Genomic DNA, 9,554 nt, shown 5'->3' with positions numbered 1-9,554 from the left:
TCCCTGTCCTTCACTATCTCCCTGAGTTTGCTCAAACTCATGCCCATTGAATTGATGACACCATCAAACCATCTCATCTTGTGTTGCCCCCTTCTCCTCTTGCACTTAATCTTTCCCAGCATCAAGGTATTTTCCAATAACAGCTCTTTGCATCACGTGGTCAAAATATTGGAGCTTCAGCTTCAGCATCAGTCCTTCCAATGAATATTCAAGGTTGATTTCCTTTACAATTGACTGGTTTGATCTCCTTGCTGTCCAAGGGATTCTCAAGTGTCTTCTCCTGCACCACAGTTCTAAAGAATCAATTCTTTGGTGCTCAGCCGTCTTTATGGTCCAACTCCCACATCAGTACATGACTACTGGAAAAACCATAGCTTTGACTATATGGACCTTTGTTGGCAAAGTGATGTCTCTGACTTTTAACATGCTGTCTAGGTTGGTCATAGCTTTTCTTCCTAGGAACAACTGTCTTTTAATTTCATGGCTGCAGTCACTGTCCACAGTGATTTTGGAACCCAAGAAAATAAAGTCTCTCACTTTCCATCTTTTCCCCATCTATTTGTCATGAAGTGATGGGACTAGATGCCATGATCTTAGTTTTTTGAATCTTGAGTTTTTAAAAATTTATTTTTTTAATTGAAGGATAATTGCATTACAGAATTTTGTTGTTTTCTGTCAAACCTCAACATGAATCAGCCATAGGTATACATATATACCCTCCCTTTTGAACCTCCCTCCTGCCTCCCTCCCCATCCCACCTCTCTGGGTTGATTCAGAGCCCCCGTTTGCGTTTCCTGAGCCATACAGCCAATTCCTGTTGGCTATTTTACATATGGTAAGTTTCCATGTTACTCTCTCCATACATCTCACCCTCTCCTCCCCTCTCCCCATGTCCATAAGTCTATTCTCTATGTCTGTTTCTCCATTGCTGCCCTGAAAATAAATTCTTCAGAACCATTTTTCTAGATTTTGTATACATGCATTAGAATACGATATTTATCTTTCTCTTTCTGACTTACTTCACCCTGTATAATAGGCTCTAGGTTCATCCACCTCATTAGAACTGATTCAAATGCATTCCTTTCTATGGCTGAGTAATATTCCATTGTGTATATGTACCACAACTTCTTTATCCATTTATCTGTTGATGGACATCTAGCTTGCTTCCATGTTTGAGCTATTATAAATAGTGCGGCAATGAACAATGGGATACATGTGTCTTTTTCAATTTTGGTTTCCTCAGGGTATGTGCCTAGGAGTGGGATTGCTGGGTCACACGGTGGTTTTATTCTTAGTTTTTTAAGGAATCTCCATACCATCTTCCATAGTGGTTGTATCAATTTACATTCCCACCAACAGTGCAAGGGTGGGACTTTTCTCCACACCCTCTCCAGCACTTGTTTGTAGACTTTTTGATGATGCCAATTCTGACAGGTGTGAGGTGATATCTCATTGTAGTTTTGATTTGCATTTTCTAATACCATCACTTCATGGCAAATAGATGGGGAAACAGTGGAAACAATGGCTGACCTTATTTTTCTGGGCTCCAAAATCACTGTGGATGGTGATTGCAGCCATGAAATTAAAAGACGCCTGCTCCTTGGAAGGAAGTTTATGACCAACCTAGACAGCATTTAAAAAGCAAAGACATTACTTTGTCAACAAAGGTCTGTGTAGTCAAGGCTATGGTTTTTCAAGTAGTCATGTACTTATGTGAGAGTTGGACTATAAAGAAAGCTGAACGCATAAGAATTGATGCTTTTGAACTGTGGTGTTGGAGAAGACTCTTGAGAGTCCCTTGTACTGCAAGGAGATCCAACCAGTCCATTGTAAAGGAGATCAGTCCTGGGTGTTCATTGGAAGGACTGATACTGAAGCTGAAACTCCAATACTTTTGCCACCTGATGCGAACAGCTGACTCATTTGAAAGGACCCTGATGCTGGGAAAGATTGAGGGCAGGAAGAGATGGGGACGACAGAGGATGAGACGGTTAGATGGCATCACCGACTCAATGGACATGAGTTTGGGTAAACTCCAGGGAGGCCTCACGTGCTGCGGTATCATGGGGTCACAAAGAGTCGGACACGACTGAGGGACTGAACTGAACTGAACTGGGCAGTGTATGGCAACTAGTATTGGCCAATACATTCCAGTATCTTGCCTGGAGAACCCCCTTGACAGAGAAGCTTGGCGGGCCACAGTCCACAAGGCTGCAAAGAGCTGGACACAACTGAAGACTTTTTTTTGCCTGTGGCAGCTCTGCCCCAGTGAGGGTTGAGCATGAAGGTGGTGCAGCTGCTTGGTTTGCAGGGACCCTGGAGGTGCCAAGTGTGCAGGAACACCAACTGCCTCTGCCACAGGCATTATGGCCCTATCAGAGTCTTTTTTTGAGCCTCTTATAGCTGGTGATCAGAAGGCCTCTTTGGCCAGTCTTTCTCTGTAGCTCCACCTATTCATGCACTTAGAGGGCTCCCTTGACTGGAGCCCTTCTCTGCTGTTTGGTGCATCAGACACATAGAGGGTCCCCTGGCTGGGGTCTTTCAGCATGTCAGGCACTTAAAAGGGGCATGCTGGGCGGGGTCTTACTCTGTAGATCAGCATGTCAGGCACTTAAAAGGGGCATGCTGGGTGGGGTCTTACTCTTTAGTTCACTGTGTCAGGCGTTTGATGTGCCAGCCTTTCTACTGTTCAGGTGCTGATGCTAGCATGTGGGGAGAGAGGGGCTATGGTGATGGCTCCACCCCCTACACATGACTCAGCAGTATCGCCTTGCTTCTATGGCTGCCTGGCTTTCCTCCACAAGCATTCCCCACCACAGTCTCTTCCCTCACATCCCCTAGATCCGTCTCTTTGCAGTCAACAGCAGCCCTTGACCTGGGATTGCTCCACAATCACTAAACAGCTCCCAGCTTCTGGGCCTTCTAGGGGACCTGCATCACTGTCCAGGGTATGTATGGCTGTGGCAAGGACTGTTTGATTCTGATTCCATTTAGGCTGCCACAGATCAGCTGTTTCACTCTTAGCCTTAAATATATCTCCTCTGACTCAGACAATTGCCCCAGTGTGGGCAGGTCCAGTCCTACTAACACTCCTGTTTTTCCCTCTAGTTCCTTTGTCCTACCAAGTTTTGAGTGGTTATATATATTCTTTTCTGCTGGTCAGGTACTCCTGTCTGCTCTCAGCTGGTGTTCTTCATGCACTTTTGTGTCTAAAGGTGTATTCCTGATGTATCCATGGAGAGAGATGTACTCCACATCCACTTACTCCTCTGCCATCTTGTTCTCCTCAAATGTTGTATTTTAAGCCAGCTTTTTCACTCTCCTCTTTCATCTTCATCAAGAGACTCTTTAGTTCTTTTTCACTTTCTTCCATAAGGGTGGTGTCATCTGCATATCTGAGATTATTGATATTTCTCCTGACATCTTGATTCCAGCTTGTGATTCACCCAACATGGCATTTCACATGATGTACTCTGCATAGAAGTTAGATAAGCAGGGTGACAAAATACAGCCTTGATGTACTCCTTTCCCAATTTTAAACCAGTCCATTGTTCCATGTCTGGTTCTAACTGTTGCTTCTTGACCTGCATACATGTTTCTCAGGAGGCAGGTAAGGTGGTCTGATATTTCCATCTCTTAAGAATTTTCTACAGTTCATTGTGATACACATAGTAAAAGGCTTTAGCATAGTCAGTGAAGCAGAAATATGTATTATTATTTCTGATCTTGTTGAAGAGGACCCCCCAGGTGGCTCAGTGTTAAAGAATCTGTCTGCTGATGCAGGAGATGCAGGAGACATGGGTTGATCTCTGAGTCAGGAAGATCCCCTGGAGGGGGAAAGGGCAACCTACTCCGGTATTCTTGCCTGGAGAATACTTTGGCCAGGTGATACAGAGCTGACTTCTTTGAAATGACCCTGATGCTAGGAAGGATTGAAGGCCAAAGGAAAAGGGGGTGGCAGAGGTTGAGATGGTTAGATAGCATCATTGACTCAATAGACATGAATTTGAGCAAACTCCAAGAGATAGTGAAGGACAAGGGAGTTTGGTGCTGCATTCCGTGTGGTCACAGAGTCAGACATGACTTAACAACTGAACAACAACAACTTGTTGAAGAAAATATATTGCAGAAGCTAGAGCCCTTCATCAGAGTTGACATATACATTTGACTTAGGGCTCAGAGAAGTCAAAGAAGGATTCATGGGAAAGTAGAGCAGTTTCAGATCTAGCTTCTGCATCATGCCAATGAAAGGAATCAGCAGATCAGCAGCAACATATATAATACAAGCTGCAATGGCTGCTGCTTCCTTTTCACTCTCCATCCCCCAAGAATTTTCCTTATGGCCTACCCTAACTGGAAACACAAAAGAAAGGACTTTCTGAAAAATATAGTCAAGTTGACACACATTTAATGATACCATCACAATGTCCTTAAATCAATATTTATTTTTACATAAGAGAAAGGACAGAATCATCTGAACATAAACCAATGGGAGAAATGGACAGGAGAAACAGACCGAATAGACCAAAGCTGCCTGAGATAGTGAAATTAGCTGATAAGCTTAAAATAACTTTAATTGATTTGTCCTGGCATGTCGAGGAAAAGATATTTAATAGATAGCATTACCATAGAAGTGGAGTCTATAGTAGGAAAATACTTGGGCTTCCCAGAAGGAGAAATATAACTTCTGAAATAAAAACTCATTAAAAAGAGTTTAGCAGCTTATTCAGCTGAAATAACATGGGATTAGTGAATTGGGAGACTATTTAATGGTAAATATCCAAACTGAAAAACAGAGAAGAAAAAGAATATAAAATAAAGAAAAAAGCATAGGGACATGAGAGACACAGTGAAGGATCTAACAGACATATAACTAGACACCCAAAAGCAGAAGACATATTTGAAGAAACAATGACTGAAACATTATCATTTTTTTGGAATGTTATTTTTAAACCCATGTATTAATGGAGGTACATTAACCTCAAGCAGTATCAATATAAATTAAACCATATCAAACACATTGTAGTCAAGCTATGAAAACCAAATTGAAGCAAATCTGTTTAAAGCAATCAGAGAATAAGAGACACATTGTCTTCAAAGAAGCAACAATAAGACAAATAGTTGACTTTTCAACAGGTAATACAAAAGGCAGAAAATAATGGAATGATTTACTTGACACGTTGGAAGGAAATAAGTTTCAACCAGGATTTTGTTCCAGATAAAACTATCCTTTAAAAATGCAGGTTAAATAAAGATGATTCCATAGAGGCCTTGGAGAATTATTCTACTTTTTTAAAGAGAAGTTTATAGCAACCAAATCTCTTGGTTCTTAAATCAAATTAAACAAGGTTATATGTCTATTTTTTTGTTGTTTAGTCGCTCAGTCACGTCCAGCTCTTTGCAACCACATGGACCATAGCCCTCCAGCCTCCTCTATCCATGGTATTTCCCAGGTAAGAATACTGAAGTGGGTTGCCATTTCCTTCTCCAGGGGATCTTCCTGACCCAGGGATCAAATCTGAGTCTCCTGCTTTGGCAGGTGGATTCTTTACCACTGAGCCATCAGGAAAGCATTATATCCTGGCATGAAAACCACAGTCAGTGCCTGTATTTCTGTAAGTCAGTGTCTTTACTGGAAGGTTTCTAGTTTTTCAGAAAGGTTATTACCCTGATGAGCTTCCCAGGTAGTGCTGGTGGTAAAGAACCCACCTACCAATGCAGGAGAGGTTAGACACAGGTTCCTACTCCAGTATTTTGCCTGGAGAATCCCACGGACAGAGGACCCTGGCGGGCTGCAGTCCATAGGGTCACAAAGTGTTGGACGTGACTGAAGTGTCTTAGCACACACACACATCTTCCTGATACCTACCATGTGGGTTACCCACTGAATGGAAATTTTTTCCAAGTTTCTTCTAGATTATAACTTGAACTTGTTTCTACCCCCATGGCCTTTGTTACTTCAGTCATTATGAAAGCCAATCCTGAAATAAATTTATATACTAAAATTTTCCTTGTGTCCCTTATCAGAGTAAGCATTCTGGCTTCACTTGAAAACTTTATCCCTCTTACATTTAATTTAATGTACAAAATCATTCTTTTAGCCCTATGTACAGAAGATGTGTTATCTGTTTATTTAATTTTTATTATGGACTCTCGTGCTAAGAGCCTTCTGATGCATTTCCCTGATTGATGTCCCAGATATGTTTAATTGCTGATAGATATGACATTTAATTCTGATAAGTATAGATTTATTTCTACTTTCAGAGTTACTCTCATTTTCCCATGTATATTATTGACTTTACTTCAGTCATTACCCTAATTTGTTATCTTCTGTCTTCTGATTACTTTTCTATCCATTTTAACTTTAACATAGTTTGTACAAGAGCTACAAATGAAATGCAAATTTGAGTGTATATTTTATTTGCTCTCCACCTGGCAATTATTTGACTTTATATAAAATTGCAAGGGAAAAATTAAACTGTGAGGGCATAGCTACTTTTCTTGGAGATCTTAGCCTACTGATCTTCCGTAGTCTATCCATTGTTCCAGATGAAATGTTCGGTGCTCTTTTAATCCCTTAATTTTGTAGGCAACCTGTTGAGGAAATAAAATGTATTCAAGTTATTGTAAATTCACATTTTACTAAAGGCAACTAGTTGAAATAAAAACACATTTGAGAACATATTGATCTCTTCCAAGATGCCAAAGTCATCTTTGGAAAAGCCATGAGGAAACAACTTTTATTTAGAAGTCATTAACTTGACTTCTCTGGCTTAAATCAATGAGAGGAAAATCTCTGCTGGGAGGATGTGTGTAAGGAATAAAGGTATTCTAGAAAGGAGTCTGATTTAATTTGCACAGTATCTCTTAGCAACTGAAGTAAATGGATACGCTGGTGAAACTATAATCAATAATATATATTCACACACATACATTATCTCTTCCTGTCTTTTTTCTCTTTTTCTCTATTCTCCTTCACTCTCATAACTCAAACAGCAGTAAATCACTCTATGTTGTGGGAATTTGCTTGGAAAAGGCTATCATTGCACAATATCATCTGATGCTTAATATCACAAGGCACATCAGAAACTACAGTGAATCTGTGGATTTGCTTTTTAAATTTTTCTAAATATTCTTTATGTATTCTTTTAACCTTCTGGAACTTGAAAAGTTGTGAAACATAAGAGACAGAATTGGAATAATTAAGTTTTCAGATAAGAGAAGAGCTAACTCATTCAGTGAAAGGGAGCAGAGAAAGTTGTTACTGAAAAAGCAATGAGATTCATCCTAAACCCTAATACAAACTTGGTAGAACTGGAGAAAACATTAAGAAAAATTGCTGAAAAAGTATTTGGGGCAATTATTTTTTATTTGTAAAACAAAATTGACTTGATTATGAGAAATGGCTAATTTTCTTTTCTTTTTTTGGCCACACCCCACGGGATGCAGGATCTTGGCTCCTCAGAGCAGCGATCGAACTTCAGCCACCCTGCGGTGGAAGTGTGGAGTCCTCACCACTAGAATTACCGATTTTTAAAAATTTAAAAATCTAGTAGCTAATGTAGAGCATTTCAATTTATGGTCAAGTTTGATCTTGTCCAATTTTGGCCTATTGTGAAGTTGCTGCTATAGATTCTATAATATTAGCAACGTGAGATATATTAATATTCAGTTCAGTTCAGTCGCTCAGTCGTCTCTGACTCTTTGCGACCCCATGAATTGCAGCACTCCAGGCCTCCCTGTCCATCACCATCTCCCGGAGTTCACTCAAACTCATGTCCATTGAGTCGGTGATGCCATCCAGCCATCTCATCCTCTGTCGTCCCCTTCTCTTGCCCCCAATCCCTCCCAGCATCAGGGTCTTTTCCAATGAGTCAACACTTCGCCTGAGGTGGCCAAAGTACTGGAGTTTCAGCATTAGCATCATTCCTTCCAAAGAACACACAGAGCTGATTTCCTTTAGAATGAACTGGTTGTATTAATAGACTGTCAATGGTGATAAGTAGAATGAATTGGGTCTTTTCAGTCAATTGCACAATCTCTCTTTCAAATCAATTAATATATTTTCTGGATTTATTCATAAACATCTGGGAAAGCAAAAAAGGTAACTGACAAAATCTTTGAGTGGCTGAAGCAACTCCTTCATTGGTCTCCATGGGACAAAGAGGAGCAGTGCTGAGAAATGGCCTTATGATACCACGTGGTTGAAAACAGGATTCATTTTTCAATAACGCTGGTCTCCAGTGTGAAAGACAATAAAACCTCTCCTTGATTCTAACTCTTCTTTTAATCCCACTTGGTCAGCTGGTAAGCCTTGCTTTTGAGTGGATGAATACTGGCTACGGGCTCCTTCCTGCTCTCCGCTATCACTAATCTGTGCCTCATAGGATGCAAGGATAGTGATTGAGTTGCTTTCCTCAGTGGTAGAAACCAGGCCTGAGAAGCATAAATCTGTACTGTGGGAAGCACACATTTGTCCTTGCAATTGTTTAATCTCAAAGGGTGGAATGTTTCTCAACATTGGAGAGGTAAGGAAGGGTCTGACTCCAGTCCAGGTTACTATTCGTGATTCCTTATGTCAGACCATAGGACATGACAAAGGATTTGCCCTGCAGGCTCCTCACACCAGACTTGGTGCACAGCCAGCACCTTGCAGTTTCTGGAGGGAGGTGCAGTCCAGGACTAGGCCCTTCACTCCCAGCAGCCATGTTCATATGCATACCTGCATTCCTAGCCCAGCTACCTCTTTTTGGAGGCTTCCTTACTTTAGCTGAGGGTCCTCAGCTAAAACGCTTTTTTTATTTTTAGTACCCTCTGCTGAGACCTTTTATTGGGGAAGAGCATCTTGATTAAATTATTCTTCTCCACTTTGACTCAGGATTGTTCCATTCTAATTCTCTGTTTCTCCTTCCCTTCCATTCTCCCCAAGTTAATAAAATGGCAGGAGTCTTTTGTGCAGTGTTCTTTATAGTGAGACACTATTTCAAACCCAGGTCTCCCACATTGCAGGTGCATTCTTTACTGACTGAGCCACCAGGAAACCCAAGAATACTGGAGTGGGTAGCCTATCCCTTCTCCAGGGCATCTTCCTGACCCAGGAATTAAACTGGGGTCTCCTGCATTGCAGGCGGTTTCTTTATCTCCAGAGCTACAAGGGAAGCCCTAGTGTTCTTCATAGTGAGACACCATTTCCCCAGCCTGTGCTGCAGGTCACCTGACCCTTGTCCAGCACTGGAACTATGAGGAGCCAGACTATTTTCCTTTGTGGCCTCTTACACACCCACAATAAGGGGATAAAAGCATGACTGTTGCCTTTAGTTTCTCTTGTCATCCTAATTGGCCACTTCAATATCTAGTGGCTCTCGACAGGTAGTCCAGAGAGACCTAAGAGTCAATGCCTGCAAAGATGAGAGAGCAAAGTACCCATTCTTTGTGGCTCTAGGCCTTTTTAAGCTTAAGTAAAAAGCTTGTATGTATTGTCCATAATAACTCATGATAGATTTGCACTGTATTTAGGGGAAAGAGCCTGCTAGTAATTAAGAGTATATATTTTC

This window comes from Bos indicus x Bos taurus, chromosome 3 (assembly GCF_003369695.1).
Source record: "Bos indicus x Bos taurus breed Angus x Brahman F1 hybrid chromosome 3, Bos_hybrid_MaternalHap_v2.0, whole genome shotgun sequence".
Taxonomy (NCBI): Eukaryota; Metazoa; Chordata; class Mammalia; order Artiodactyla; family Bovidae; genus Bos; species Bos indicus x Bos taurus.
The sequence above is the reverse complement of the archived record's forward strand: the minus strand, read 5'-3'. Positions refer to the sequence as shown.